Source organism: Rhinopithecus roxellana, chromosome 5, assembly GCF_007565055.1.
Source record: "Rhinopithecus roxellana isolate Shanxi Qingling chromosome 5, ASM756505v1, whole genome shotgun sequence".
Lineage (NCBI taxonomy): Eukaryota > Metazoa > Chordata > Mammalia > Primates > Cercopithecidae > Rhinopithecus > Rhinopithecus roxellana.
Genome location: NC_044553.1, coordinates 112,459,388 through 112,475,941, shown reverse-complemented (window position 1 = coordinate 112,475,941; position 16,554 = coordinate 112,459,388). Strand labels below are relative to the sequence as shown.

The 16,554-nt window shown below is 43.9% G+C and overlaps 1 pseudogene; it reads left to right on the top strand.

Moving 5' to 3' along the window:
• Positions 1–911: 911 nt before the first annotated feature.
• Positions 912–16,554, top strand: part of LOC115897580 — a 41,960-nt pseudogene continuing 26,317 nt past the window's right edge.

The following is a 16,554-nucleotide window of genomic DNA, read 5'->3' as shown; positions in this document are numbered from 1 at the left end:
AGTTTACTGTGAGCCGAGATCACACCACTGCACTCCAACCTGGGTGACAGAGCGAGACTCTGTCTCAAAAAAAAAAAAAAAAAAGGTTCAATAAACAACTAATTTATTTAATCTCTCTCCATCCTCTCCTTTCTTCTACCACGACACTAGGATAATAGCCATTATACCTCTTAAGGCCAATTCATTCTTTTTCTTTTTCTTTTTCTTTTTTTGATTATTTAGTTTTTATTTCATAATCATAAACTCAACTCCGCAATCCAGCTAGGCATGGAAGGGAACAAGGAAAACATGGAACCCAAAGGGAACTGCAGTGAGAGCACAAAGATTCTAGGATACTGTGAGCAAATGGGGTGGGGGGTGCTCTTCTGAGCTACAGAAGGAATGGTCTAGTGGTTAAGATAAAACCTAAGTCAAACTTATTAGAGCTGTCCACAGTCAGCAATGGTAATCTTCTTCCTGGTCTTGCCATTCCTGGACCCAAAGCGCTCCATGACCTCCACAATATTCATACCTTCTTTCACCTTGCCAAAGACCACATGCTTGCCAACCAACCACTCAGTCTTGGCAGTGCAGATGAAAAACTGGGAACCATTTGTGTTGGATCCAGCATTTGCCGTGGACAAGATGCCAGGACCTGTATGCTTTAGGATGAAGTTCTCATCATCAAATTTCTCCCCACAGATGGACTTGCCACCAGTGCCGTTATGGCATGTGAAGTCACTACCCGACACATAAACCCTGGAATAATTCTGTGAAAGCAGGAACCCTTATAACCAAATCCTTTCTCTCCAGTGCTCAGAGCATGAAAGTTTTCTGCTGTCTTCGGAAACTTGTCTGCAAACAGCTTGAAGGAGACATGGCCCAAGGGCTCACCGTCAAGGGCGATGTCAAAGAACACGGTGGGGTTAGCCATGGCTGATAGTACCGGGCTCCCGACAGCAGGGGCGTCTGCAAAGCCTCCTTGGTTTTCTTTTCTCAATATGCCTAAATATTTAAAATTATTTTAAAATTATATCAACAAGTCTTCTTATTTTAAAAAGTAAAATATATTCATATATATATAAGAATAACATTAATAACCTTCTTCCAGTCCCTTCCATCCTCACCCCATAAACAAGCAATAGTAACAGCTCGATGTCCCTTGGTCCATATCTTCCCTTATACTTGTACAGACCTATAAAAATTGGTATATCCAACTATAGTGTTTTATGATTGATTAAAAAAACCACACTTAAGCAATGTGATTTTTTCATCTCTCTGTCCCAGTAAGTGAGACTCTGGATCAATATTTTTAAGAACTACATCATATTCCAAGTTATTGATAAAACCACAGATTATTCAGTTTGCTTATTCCTGAGTTCTAATGACATTGAGTGTATTTTCATAATATTATAAAACACATGTTTCTCTGCTGTGCAGTTTGTTCATATTCTTTATTCCTTATATTTAAATGTCTAAACCATCAGAACCTTATTTTTGTGAATGGCATGAGATAGTGGATTTAGTTGTGTTTTCTTCTAGATTGATGGCCAGTTTATATTTAAAAAATTAACCTTTTCCCACTGAATTGCAATAGTACCCTGCCTGTATTTCATGTTCATATAGATACTTACATTGATTTTGGATCAATTTCTGATCCACAGAGACATTTTTATTCATCTTTTAATGTTGTTTTGATTATAGTGACTCTATAATGTAGGTTAATAATTTGGTTGGGCAATTCTCCCTTTTTCTATTTTTTATTTTCATAGTTTTCTTGCCTATTCATTTTTTTTCATTTGAACTTTACATTCGTTTGATGTACTTTTGTAAAATGGCTTGCTATGGTTTGAATGTTCGTGCCCTCCCCAAATTCCTGTGTTGAAATCCTATCCCCCAAGGTGACAGTATTAAAAGGTAGAGCTTTTGGGAAGTCGCTAGGTCGTGAGGGCAGAGCTCCCATAAACAGGATTAGTCCCCTTATAAAAGAGGCCCAAGGGAGCTTGCTTGTCCCTTCCCCCACTGAGGGCATAACAAGAAGGCACCGTAAATAAACAATGAAATGGGCTCTCACCAGGCACTGACCTGCCTGTGCCTTGATCTTGGACTTCCCAGCCTTCAAAACTAGGAAAAATCAATTTATGTTGTTTAGTAGCTATCCAAGCTATAGTATTTTGTTACAGTGGCCAAAATGGACCAAGACGTAATTCGATGTGATTCTAATGGGGATTGCATCACATACATTAATTTTTCTAAAAATTAATATTAACACTATCCTTACTGGAGTACTAGCATGTCACTCCACTTGCTTAGATCTTGTTTTCTGTCTTTAAAAATGACTTCATATACAAACATTCTTAGCCATTATTGTTGTTGTTTTTGTTTTCGTTTTCGTTTTCTTTTTTCTTTTTTCTGTATTTTAGTAAAGATGGGGTTTCACCATGTTGCCCAGGCTGATTTCGAACTCCTGAGCTCAGGCAATCCGCCCACCTCGACCTCCCAAAGTGCTAGGATTACAGGCGTGAGCCACCGCACCCGGCCTATTGTTGGTTTTAATCATGATTTGTTTTTTTTTTTTTCTTGAGACAGAGTCTCGCTCTGTCACCCAGGCTGGAGTGCAGTAGTGCAATCTCGGCTCACTGCAAGCTGCGCCTCCCGGATTCACGGCCATTCTCCTGCCTCAGCCTCTTGAAGTAGCTGGGATTACAGGCGCCCGCCACCATGCCTGGCTAATTTTTTTGTATTTTTAGTAGAGACGGGGTTTCACCATGTTAGCCAGGATGGTCTCAATCTCCTGACCTCGTGATCCGCCCGCCTTGGCCCCCCAAAGTGCTAGGATTACAGGCGTGAGCCACCGCACCCGGCCTATTGTTGGTTTTAATCATGATTTTTTTTTTTCCTTGAGACAGAGTCTCGCTCTGTCACCCAGGCTGGAGTGCAGTAGTGTGATCTTGGCTCACTGCAAGCTACGCCTAACGGATTCACGGCCATTCTCCTGCCTCAGCCTCCTGAGTAGCTGGGATTACAGGCGTCCGCCACCATGCTTGGCTAATATATATATATATATATATTTTTTTTTTTTTTTTTTGAGACGGAGTCTCGCTCTGTCGCCTGGGCTGGAGTGCAGTGGCCGGATCTCAGCTCACTGCAAGCTCCGCCTCCCGGGTTTACGCCATTCTCCTGCCTCAGCCTCCGCAGTAGCTGGGACTACAGGCGCCCGCCACCTCGCCCGGCTAGATTTTTGTATTTTTTTAGTAGAGACGGGGTTTCACCGTGTTAGCCAGGATGGTCTCGATCTCCTGACCTCGTGATCTGCCCATCTCGGCCTCCCAAAGTGCTGGGATTACAGGCTTGAGCCACCGCGCCCGGCCGCTTGGCTAATATTTTTGTATTTTTAGTAGAGACGGGGTTTCACCATGTTAGCCAGGATGGTCTCAATCTCCTGACCTCGTGATCCGCCCGCCTTGGCCTCCCAAAGTGCTGAGATTACAGGCATGAGCCACCGCACCCGGCCGATTTTTTTTTTTTTCTTTGAGATGGAATCTTGCTCTGTCACCCAGCCTGCAGTGCAGTGGTACAGTCTCGACTCACTGCAACCTCCGCCTCCCGGGTTCAAGCAATTCTCCTGCCTCAGCCTCCCAAGAAGCTGGGACTATAGGTGCATGCCACCATGCCTGGCTAATTTTTGTAGTTTCAGTAGAGACGGGTTTCACCATATTGGTCAAACTGGTCTCAAACTTCTGACCTAAAGTGATCCACCCATCTCGGCCTCTCAAAGTGCTGGATTTGCAGGCATGAGCCACCAGGCCCGGCCTTATCATGATTTTAAAGAAGATATTTCAAATTTAAAATTGTATTATTAAATATTTCAAATATACAGAGAAATATACAAAATATTCCAGTCAACATGTACCCTCCTCTCATACTCACTAGATTTTAACATTTTGACGTATTTATAGAATGTGATGACATTCTTTCATCTTCCCCCTTTCTAGATATGTGGCCACTGTTTAGGAGCCAGTGTGTGTAATTCCCAGACATTTAAACATTTTTAAAATGTATTTTTGCATTTCTAAATAATAGATAATGGTTTTATATGTATTCCTATGTAATATATAATGCTTTTTTGTGTTATTTAAAAAATAAATTTATATCCATGACTAGTTATTCCTCATATTGAGAAAGGCTAATATTTTTTATGTACTGTATATATCTTGATTTAAGGTATTTTATTAAATTATTTTAACGGTATAGTATTTATCTTATTAAAATCAAATTTTCTCTGTTCTCTATTATATGCAAAAATATTCAATTTTACCTTTTTTGTATGATACACATACCATACTTTTTTTCCATTCTTTTTTTCAGTTTAATTAGCTAAACATTTTAAATAATGTTGACTAACACTGGGGAAAGCAGCATGTTTTTCTTATTCTTGATTTCAATGGAAATGACTTTAGAAATTCTAATATAATGTTTCTGTTAATTTTTATAAGCTTGTCATATTTAAGCAAGACTTTTAACTTATTTTTTTTCTTTTTAGGATAATGTTTTGCTGAATCCTCACAGTGATCCAAAGAGGCATGTATCAGTCCGTTTTCACACTGCTGATAAAAACATAACTGAGACTGGGAAGAAAAAGAGGTTTAATTGGACTTATAGCTCCACATGGCTGGGGAGGCCTCAGAATCATGGCGGGAGGTGAAAGGCGCTTCTTACATGGCGGTGGCAGGAGAAAATGAGAGAGAAGCAAGAGCAGAAACCCCAATAAACTCATCAGATCTCATGAGACTTACTGACTATCATGATAATAGCATGGGAAAGACCAACTTCCGTGATTCGTTACCACTTCCTGGGTCCCTCCCATAACATGGAATTCTGGGAGATACAATTCAAGTTGAGATTTGGGTGGGGACACAGCCAAACCATATCATTCCAACCCTGGCCCCTCCAAATCTCATTTCCTCGTATTTCAAAACCAATCATGCCTTCCCAACAGTCTCCCAAAATCTTAACTCATTTCAGCATTAACCCAAAAAGTCCACAGTCCAAAGCCTCATCTGAGACAAAGGAAGTCTCTTTCACCTACGAGCCAGTAAAATAAAAAACAAACTAGGTACTTCCTAGATACAATGAGGGTACAGGTATTGGGTAAATACAGCTGTTCCAAATGGGAGAAATTGACCAAAACAAAGAGGTTACAAGGCCCGTGCAAGTCCGAAATCCAGTGGGACAAATTTTTTTTTTTTTTTGAGATGGAGTCTCGCTCTGTCACCCAGGCTGGAGTGCAGTGGCCAGATCTCAGCCCGCTGCAAGCTCTGCCTCCCGGGTTCATGCCATTCTCCTGCCTCAGCCTCCTGAGTAGCTGGGACTACAGGTGCCATGCCCGGCTAATTTTTTTTTTGTATTTTTTTTAGTAGAGACGGGGTTTCACGGTGTTAGCCAGGATGGTCTCGATCTCCTGACCTCATGATCCACCTGTCTTAGCCTCCCAAAGTGCTGGGATTACAGGCTTGAGCCACCGCACCTGGCCGGGACAGTCAAATTTTGAGCTCCAAAAAGATTTCCTTTGACTCCGTGTCTCACATCCAGGTCACACTGATGCAAGAGTTGGGTTCCCATGGTCTTGGGCAGCTCCACCCCTGTGGCTTTGCAGGGTACAGCCTTCCTCCCGGCTGCTTTCATGAGCTGGCATTGAGTGTGTGCAGCTTTTCTGAGCACATGGTGCAAGCTGTCAGTGGATCTACCATTCTGGGGTCTGGAGGACAGTTGTCCTCCTCACAGGTCCACTAGGCAGTGCCCCAGGAGGGACTCTGTGGGGTGGGCTCTGACCCCACATTTCCCTTCTGCACTGCCCTAGCAGAGGTTCTCCATGAGGGCCCTGGCAGCAAACTTCTGCCTGGGCATCCAGGCATTTCCATACATCCTCTGAAATCTAGGTGGAGGTTCCCAAATCTCAATTCTAGACTTCAATGCACTCACAGGGTCAACACCACATGGAAGCTGCCAAATCGTGGGCTTCCACCCTCTGAAGCCACAGCCTGAGCTGTATGTTGGCCGCTTTCAGCCACGGCTAAGTGGCTGGGACATAGGGCACCGAGACCCTAGGCTTCACATAGCACAGGGTCCCTGGCCCTGGCCCACAAAACCACTTTTTCCTCCTGGGCCTCCAGGCCTGTGATGGGAGGGTCTGCTGTGAAGGTCTCTGACATGGCCTGGAGACATTTTTCCCATGGCCTTGGGGATTAGCATTAGGCTCCTTGCTACTCACGCACATTTCTGCAGCTGGCTTGAATTTCTCCCCAGAAAATCGGTTTTTCTTTTCTATCACATAGTCAGGCTGCAAGTTTTCCAAACTTATGCTCACTTCCCTTATAAAACTGAGTGCCTTTAATAGTACCCAAGTCACCTCCTGAATGCTTTGCTACTTAGAAATTTCTTCGGCCAGATACCCTATATCTTCTCTCTCAAATTCAAAGTTCCATAAATCTCTAGGGCAGTGGCAAAATGCCACCAGTCTCTTTGCTAAAACATAACAAGAGTCACCTTTGCTCCACTTCTGAACAAGTTCCCTGTCTCCATCTGAGACCACCTTAGCCTGGATTTTATTGTCCGTATCACTATCAGCATTTGCGGCAAAGCCATTCAGCAAGTCTCTAGGAAGTTCCAAACTTTCCCACATCTTTCTGTCTTCCTCCGAGCCCTCCAAATTGTTCCAACCTTTGCCTGTTACCTAGGTCCAAAGCCACATCCACATTTTCAGGTATCTTTTCAGCAGTGCCCCACTCTACTGGTACCAATTTACCGTATTAGTCCATTTTCACACTTCTGATAAAAACATACCCAAGACTGGGAAGAAAAAGAGGTTTAATTGGACTTGTAGTTCCACATTGCTGGGGAGGCCTCAGAATCATGGCAAGAGGCAAAAGGAACTTCTTACATTGGCAGCAGCAGAAGAAAATGAGAGAAGCAAAAGGAGAAACCCCTGATAAACCCATCGTATCTCATGAGACTTATTCACTGTCATGAGAATTTAGCACAGGAAAGACCAGCCCTCCTGATTCAATTACTTCTCCCTGGGTCCCTTCCACAACACGTGGGAATTCTGGGAGATACAATTCAAGTTGAGATTTGGATGGGACACAGCCAAACCGTAACAAGGCAGGAATTATTATTAACCCATCTTCCCAATAAGGGAACTGAGGCTGAAAGGAAGGGATTTGCCCAGAATCACACAGCTGGGAAATAAGCAAGCCAGGACTTGCCTCAGGTGTGATGATCTCCAAGTCCAGGCATGCCCCTAAGCCCCAGTGAGAGTGGGGCTTTGCCCATCTGCCCTCACTGCCTGCCCTGCCTTGCTGGAATATCTACAAGGATTATCAGCAGCTGGAGCTGGCCCGTGAGACAGGAGGAGGTGAACAGCTGGAAGTCCTCCTTTCTGAGGGCTGGCGTGTACCTTGAGTGTGTTGGGGTGAGCGGCAAGGCAAGGAGAGGAGGGGCAAGCTGCTGATACTAGGGGGCCCTGGGGCACCATCCACAGTGATGCCAAGTCATGCCATGTTTATGAGCCCTTATTTGGCTCAGAAATAACCAGGAATCCTCCCCACTATCTACTCTGGGGGTGAGATCAGAGTTAAGTTTTCTGGTCCTCCCATCCTTCTCCAGTGGCAGTTTTGTGTCTCCGTCTCTGCCACAGATGGCATTTCCTGCATGCCCTTTCTATGATGCTGGTTTCCTGTGACTGCCTTCTCTTTTCTCCCCTATTTCACTGTGGCACTGTCTAGCGGAGCCTTAGAGTTGGGGTGCAGTGTCCCAGCTTCACTCAACCTCTCCCCTTTTCCTCGCTGTGTGTGTCTACTTTGGCTGTGCTCCCTGGTGCCAGCAGTGGCGGCAATGTTGGTGTGTGTGCCTCCCAGGATGAGAAGAAAGTGAGTGTGACCTTCTCCTGCTTCCTGCCAGGTGTCTGCAGCCTGGCACCAGCTCTGGCCAGGTCTTTAAGCAAAGGACCTGCAGATGTTGTTTTCTCATTTCTGGTTTGGGAAATTGAGGCAAACTCTGGGTACTACAGTCAGAAACAAGATGAGGCTGAATCAGGGGAGTCTGGGGTCCTGAGAGATATAGGGATAGGCAGAGACCTGAAACCCTTTAGAGCATGTGGGGATCTGGGTGTCTGTTTAGGCCAGTTGCTTCTCTCTCTGCATCAGTGTTCCAGGTACCCTTGCAGGGGATGCCTGGAGCCTGGCTACATGGCCTGCCTACCCTGATGCCCTTGTGTTCTTCATGACAGGCCAGCAAGACCGAGGGAAATGGCTCCGACAGCTTCATGCACTCCATGGACCACAGCTGGAGCAGCAAGTGGAGACCATTCAGAACCTGGTGGACTCGTACGTGGCCATTGTCAACAAGAACGTGCAGGACCTCATGCCCAGACCATCATCCACCTCATGACGTGCATGTGCCGCCTCATGGGGGTGGCTATGGCAGTTTCTTATTTATGCTAAACCCTTTGCTGTCATTTCAACAACCTTCACAGCATCTTCACCAGGAATATATTCCATTTCCAGAAACCACTTTCTTTAATCATCCGTAAGAAGCAGCTTCTCCTCTGTTGAAGTTTTATCCTGAGATTGCAGCAATTCAGTCACATCTTCAGGCTCCACTTCTAATTCTAGTTCTCTTGCTATTTTCATCACATCTGAAGTTCTGGCCTCCTCTGAAGTCTTGAACCCCTCAAAATCGTCCATGAGATTTGGATTCAGCTTCTCCCAAACTCCTGTTAATATCAATATTTTGACCTTCTTTCATGAATCATGAATGTTCTTAATGGTTTCTAGAAGGGTGAATCATTTCCAGAACATTTTCAAGTTATTTTGCCCAAATTCCTTGGAGGAATCACTATCTATGGTGGCTACAGCCTCATTAAATATATTTATTAAATAATAATACTTGAAAGTGGAAATTACTCCCTCATCCATGGGTTGCAGAATGTATGTTGTGTAAGAAGGCACTAAAACAACATTAATCTCCTTGCACATCTTCTTCAGCATTTTTGGGTGACCAGGTGCCTTGTTCAATGAACAGTAATATTTTGAAAGGAATCTTGTTTTCTGAGCAATAGGTCTCAATAGTGGTCTTAAAATATTCAGTAAGTCATGCTGTAAACAGATGTGCTGTCGTCCAGGCTTTGTTATTCCATTTATAGAAGGCAGGCAGAGTGATTTAGCATAATTCTTAAGGGTCCTAGGATTTTCACAATGGTAAATAAGTACTGGCTTTAAATTCAAGTCACTAGTTGCATTAGTTCCTAACAAGAGAATCAGATGGTCCCTTGAAGTTTTAAAGTCAGGCATTGACTTCTCTCTCACTATGAAAGTCCCAGTTGTTATCTACTTCCAAAATAAGGCTGCTTCTTCTACATTGAAAATCTGCTATTTAGTGTAGTCACCTTCATCAATGATTTTAGCTAGATTTTCTGGATGACTTGCTGCCACGTCTGTATCAGGATTTGCTGCTTCACCTTCCTTTTTTCTGTTATGGAGATAGCTTCTTTCCTTAAACCTCAGGAACCAATTTCTGCTAGCTTCAAACTTTCTTCTGCAGCTTTCTCATCCCTCTCACCCCTCAGAGAATTACAGAGAGTTAGGGTCTTGCTCTGGATTAGGTTTTTGCTTAAAGAAATATTGTAGTTGGTTTGATATTCTATTTAGACCACTAAAGCTTTCTCTATATCAGCAATAGGGCTCTTTCACTTATTTATTTTTTATCATTCCTCTGTTCACTGGAGCAGCACTTTTAACTTTCTTCAATAATGTTTTGTTTGCACTCATGACTTGGCTGTTTGGTGCAAGAGGGCTAGATTTCAGCCTGTCTTGGATTTAGATGTGTCATCCTCATTAAGCTTAATTATTTCTAGCTTTTTTTTTTTTTTTTTTTTTTTTTTTTTGAGACGGAGTCTCGCTCTGCCACCCGGGCTGGAGTGCAGTGGCCGGATCTCAGCTCACTGCAAGCTCCGCCTCCCGGGTTCGCGCCATTCTCCTGCCTCAGCCTCCCGAGTAGCTGGGACTACAGGCGCCCGCCATCACGCCCGGCTAGTTTTTTTTTGTGTGTGTGTGTGTGTATTTTTTTGGTAGAGACGGAGTTTCACCGTGTTAGCCAGGATGGTCTCGATCTCCTGACCTCGTGATCCGCCCGTCTCAGCCTCCCAAAGTGCTGGGATTACAGGCTTGAGCCACTGCGCCCGGCCAATTATTTCTAGCTTTTGATTTAAAATGAGAGGTGTGAGGCTCTGTTATGGTTTGACTGTGTTTCCATCCAAATCTCATCTTGAATTGTAACTTCCATAATTCCCACGTGTTGTGGGATGAACCTGGTGGGAGGTGATTGAATCATGGGGGTGGATCTTTCCTGCACTTTTCTCATGATAGTGAATGAGTCTCATGAGATCTGATGGTTTTACAAACGGGAGGTTCCCTACACAAGCTCTCCATTTGCCTGCCACCATCCATATAAGATATGACTCCATAAAACCTCTTGCTTTTGTAAATTGCCCTGTCTCAGGTATTTCTTTATTAGCAGCATGAAAATGGACTAATGCACTAAATAGTTACCAGTAGAGTGGGGTGCTGCTGAAAAGAGGCCCAAACCATGGAAGTGACTTTGGAACTGGGTAACAGACAGAAGTTGAAACAGTTTAGAGGGCTCAGAAGAAGACAGGAAATTCCTAGACACTTGTTGAAGTTCTAGACACTTGTTGGAGCTTCTTAGATGCTTGTAGAATGGCTTTGCTGAAAATGCTGATAGTTATATGAACAATAAGGTCCATGCTGAGGTGGTCTTAGATGGAGATGAAGAACTTGTTGGAAACTGGAGCAAAGGTGATTCTTGTTATGTTTTAGCAAAGATACTGGCAGCATTTTGTCCCTGTCCTAGAGATTTGTGGAACTTTGAACTTGAGAGAGCTGATTTAGGGTATTTGGTGGAAGAAATTTCTAAGCAGCAAAGCATTCAAGAGGTGATGTGGGTTCTGTTAAAGGCATTCAACTTTGTAAGGGAAGCAGAGCATACAGGTTCAGAAAATTTGCAGCCTGACATTGTGATAGGAAAAAAAGGCCCATTTTCTGAGGAGAAATTCAAGTCACTTGCAGAAATTTGCATAAGTAATGAGGATCCAAATATTAATCCACAAGACAATGGGGAAAATGTCTTCAGGGCATTGCAGAGGTCTTCACAGCAGCTCCCTCCATCACAGGCCTGGAGGCCTAGGAGGAAAAAATGGTTTTGTGGGCCAGGCCCATGGTTCCCATGCTGTGTACAGTCTAGGGACTTGGTGCCCTGCATCTCAACCACTCCAGCCATGACTAAATGGGGCCAAGATACAGCTCAGGTCATGGCTTCAGAGGTGCAAGCTTCAAGCCTTGGTAGCTTCCTTGCGATGCTGAGTCTGTGGGTGCACAGAAGTCAAGAATTGAGGTTTGGGAAACTGCCTAAATTTCAGAGGATATATGGAAATGCCTGGATATCCAGGCAGAAATTTGCTGCAGGAGTGGGGCTTTCATGGAGAACCTCTGCTAGGGCAGTGCAGAAGGGAAATGTGGGGTTGGAGCCCCTACACAGAGTCCCTACTGGGGCACCACCTAGTGGAGCTGTGAGAAGAGGACCACCATCTTCCAGACACCAGAATAGTAGATCCACTGACAGTTTGCACTGTGTGCCTGGAAAAGTCACAGACACTCAACACCAGCCTTCTTATAGGAGGAAGGCTGTACCTTGCAGAGCCACAGGGGCAGAGTTGCCCAACACCATGGGAACCCACCTCTTGCATCAATGTGACCTGGATGCAAGACATGGAATCAAAGGAGATCATTTTGAAGCTTTAAAATTTGACTGCCCTGCTGGATTTTGGACTTGCATGGGGCCTGTAGCCTTTTTGTTTTGGCCAATTTCTCTAATTTGGAATGGCTGTATTTACCCAATGCCTATGCCCCAATTGCATCTAAGAACTAACTAACTTGCTTTCAATTTTACAGGCTCATAGGTGGAAGAGACTTGCCTTGTCTCAAATGAAACATTGGATGGTGGACTTTTGAGTAAATGCTGAAATCAGTTAAGACTTTGGGGGACTGTTGGGAAGGCATGATTAGTTTTGAAATGTGAGGACTTGAGATTTGGGAGGGGTTAGGTGTGGAATGATATCGTTTGGGTGTGTCCTCACCCAAATATCATCTTGAATTGTAACTCCCACAATTCCCACATCATGGGAGGAACCCAGTGGGAGGTGATTGAATTATGGGAATGGGTCTTTCCTGTGCTGTTCTCCTTCATAGTGAATGAGTCTCATAAGATCTGATGGTTTTAAAAATGGGAGTTTCCCTGAACAAGCTCCCTCTTTGCCTGCTGCCATCCAGGTAAGATGTGACTTGCTCCTCCTTGCCTTCCACCACGATTGTGAGGCCTCCCTAGCCATGCAGAACTCTAAGTCCATGAAACCTCTTTATTTTGCAAATTGCCCAGTCTTGGGTATGTCTTTATCAGCAGCATGAAAATGAATTAATACAGGTTCTTGAATTCTTAGAGGCCATTGTAGGGTTATTAATTGGGCTAATTTCAATATTGTTGTGTCTCAGGAAATAGGGAGACCCAAGAAGAGACAGCAAGATTGGGGAATGGCTGGTCAGTGGAGCAGCCAGAGGACACAGGACATTTATCAATTAAATTTGCCATCTTATATGGGTGCAGTTTCGTGGCACCCCAAAAAGAGTACATAGTGACATTAAAGATCACTGGCGACAGATAACCATAACACATATAATAATAGTGAAAAAATTTGAAATATGGCAAGGATCTCCAAAATGTGACACAGAGACACAAAGGAAGCACATGCATTGGAAAAATGACTGTGACAGACTTGCTTGAGGCAGGGTTGCCACAAACCTTCAATTTGTTTAAAAAAAATGCAATATCTGTGAAATACATAAAGTGAAGTGAAATAAAATTGTATATTCCTGTACATGGTATGTTTCCCGTACTTTTCAAGTCTTAAAACTTCGGGATTCTAAATCACAACAGCTTCCTTTCTGATGTGCAGGTGGTAGGAAAAGAGTCTGGGGCACACAGAGGTCCTGCTGCATGCCCAGCATCAAACAGCTGGTAAGTGATAGATATAGGATTCAAACCAAGGCCTGTGCACCTCAAGAAAATGCCTCTGAATGGTTAGCCCAGTACTTCCTGACCTTTTTCATATCACAGGACAGAAAGAAAATAAAAATTGTTGTTTAATGCATTGGGAGAAGAGGATGAAGCTGTTTGGGATCAGGACAAGTGGCCCCAGGCTGTCTGAATGGCTGTCATTCCAGAGTTTTGCACAGTTCACCCATTCACACAACCTGCAGCATGCAAGCGGGGAGTCTGCTCAGACAGCCAACTTTCATTTAATGAACATTATTCGCCCTCTTACAAGGTTCAACAGTGGTGTTTAAGGACAGGACTCTTGAGCTAGACCAACTGGCTTTGAATACCTATTTTCCAGTTGTTAGACCTTGGGTGAGTTGCTCAAGCTCTTTGTGCCTCAGTTTCCTCATTTGTAAAATGGAGATGACAACATAGTTGTAACTTCCAGTGGAAAGCAGCTACACTCCCGTGGCTCCTAAAGAAGAAAGGAAGTGGTGAAACAGGTGTGGGGGCATTTCTGAGCTCAAGGTGACCCACATGGCTTTATGTGATGGCAGATTGGGAGGCAGCAGCTCCTCAAACCCAGTCCTTGAATGAAAGCTGCAGATACCCTTGCCCATTCTCTAGGCAAGGCTGTGCTTGTCTCATGGGAGACTGTGCTTTTCCTACACAGACTGATGAATGGTGGAGGACCCACCTGAATCAGCTCCCAGAAGAGTAAGTCAAGAATACAGAGCTGTTGAAAAAGCCTCAACTAAACCTTATTGAATTTCTCTTTGTATTTCAGCATTTTGGGAACCATTCCCTCGGCATGTGTTTATCCTTGACAATTCTAAAATCAAACCCCACATCTCACAGGCATAGTTCAGAGAAGGAAAAGGTAAGATTGATATCCCTGTCTAAAATACTATGCCAGGTTTCCCAGAAATCACTTGACATTTCAGGTTCTTTTAGTAAATGAGCTGAATGGACCAAAAAAGTAGGTGAACAGAAACATACTTCTAATTCAGGAAGACTGTGTGTCTTCATGGCCCCCTCTAGACTCATGCAAGGCCCAAGAAGAGGCTTGTTTTCTTAGCTTTTCAACCACAAGCCAGTTTATGGTTCTGTCTCTTGTCCTTTTACCTTAGTACGGAAAGACTACGTCTGCTGGTGCCAATGAATGTGTTGATCTAGAGGGAAGGGACTCAATGTTTTGGTGCTGGATGAATTGGAGTAGAGGCTAGATGCCCACTTTATGGGCTCCTTGGCAATCTGATGGGAATTCTTAGCATCATCATGCCCCCTTGCTCCTCTCTGTCCTGGAGTCCTGAATGAAGTCACACCTCCCAGACCCAGGATGGAGTGTCCACCTCCTCCCTATGTTGTATCTTGAGGTTTGACATCATTGAGTCAGGAACAGGTTCTGGGTGAAGCCTTACAGTGGTAACCCCACTGTCACCCCCAAATTGGTGGCATCCACATGCCTGATGGTTCTTACCTTAGTTTCTGCCTAGTTATCTTGCCTAGGGCCAAATTCTTGTAGTCCAGGGACTTTGTCCTGAGTCCTAGCTCAGGGTTTAGAAACGAAGCCTTTCCCTACTAGCCTCTCTTCTTGGGGGTGGATCCAGCTCACCGTGGCTTGTCCGCTTACTGGAGTCTCTGCTGATACTGGCTGTGGCTTTGAGATGGGCCTTATGCTCTGGGGTAGACCAAAGCTTGATGATCCACATCAAGTTTTCTGTTTTTTAGATACTGTGCCTTCACAGCCTAACTACCTTTTGGAGACCAGCCTTTTTGCTAGCTTTGTTTGCCAAGCCTCGACCTACCTGAGCTCAGCTCCCCACCTGCATCTGGTGGTTCCAAGTCTCAGCAGGCATAAAGCTTTACTTTGTTTAACTGTCCTCAGTCTGTTGGACTGAACAACCCGTGGGGCTTTCCTGACCTGGGATCCTGAGTCTATGAGGGTTGTAACAGCCTCTGGCATCGGTAGAGGGCTTTACCGTATGCTGAGGCTTTTTGCAGGTCATCTTCACATTCCACTGGGGCCTTGCATGAATTTGGAGGTGGGATACTTCTTTGATGTGTATATAGTTTCCTAGAGCAAACAGCATCCCAAATGTGGTTCAAAGTTCAAGGTTTAGTTGAACCTCAATTCCCTCTCTGCTTTGTGCCTCAAGAGAAGACAGCTTTACTTCTAACACTAGGGTCCCACTTGAGATACCTCAGGCAGGTGTTTTTTTGAGGGTATATCTCCTGTGGATTTGTTACCTGGGGCTAAGTTTCTTTTAAATGGGATGGTGTTCAGAGTCAAGTGTTTAGAGAATGACTGGAATTTTTTGTAATTTTCATTCAATTACTTAAACCTTGTACCTCCAGTATAGTGCTTATCAGAATAGCTTAGTGCTTATAAACATGGACTCTGGGCTCAGAAAGACTCAGGTACCTGTGGCATAGACAATTCTATTTCACTTTTCCTTTTGGTAATGGAACACAGGAATAATCCATTCCCTAACTTCCCCTGCAGTGAAGTGGGACAGAAAGATGATGTATGCCTGGTAGCTAAGACCTTTTAAGTAATTCTCGTTTCTTTCCCTTTTTTCTCCTCGGTTGGCTGGATAGAGAGGACCAAGAAGAGAACTCCAATGCAGAAGGAAGTTAGGCCCCCCAAAAACTGCATGGGAGACCCCTTGTCACATATCCAATAGAACATGAGCAAGAAATACATCTTTTATTGTGTTTTAGCCACTAAGATTGGGAGTTATTTGTTATGGCAGTTGGCCTTTATTGAATAATACAGTTATGAGGCTAGTTCTACAACTAACTACATGACCTTGGCCAAATCCTTGAATTTTTCTGGGCCTTCTCATCTGTATGAAATTTTCCTGGCAGTCTTGTGGTCATAAGCACGTAGGTGTCTTCCCGGAAACAGTGTGCTTGCCCACAGTAACTCACTTACCCATTGCCTTTCTCATTGTTCCTCCAATGTACTGGACTTGATCTGGGCTTTTGTACTTGCTGTTACTTTTTCTTATGAAACTTTTCTCTCAGGTCTTATGGATCACCTTTTTCTCATTATTTAGGGCCAATCTTTGACATCACATCTTCAAAAAAGCCTTCCCTGGTGACTCAGTTAAATCAGCATCCCTGTCCTCCCATTCTTTATCCCAAGTGGCCAACTTAATTTTCTTTGTTGCCTCTACTTCTATCTGAAAGCAGATTATTTATGTATTGGTTAATAAGAATATTATATATTATTCCCCAACCAGAATGTTAGCTCTATAAGGGAAACACTTTTGCTAGGATTTCCCTGGAGCATAGGACAGTCATAGGAACATTGTAGGTGCTCAGCAAATACTGATGAATGTACAGGTCAAATGCTGTTAGGATTACAGGAGGTCCTTATGTAAAAAATTTGGCACTTGACCT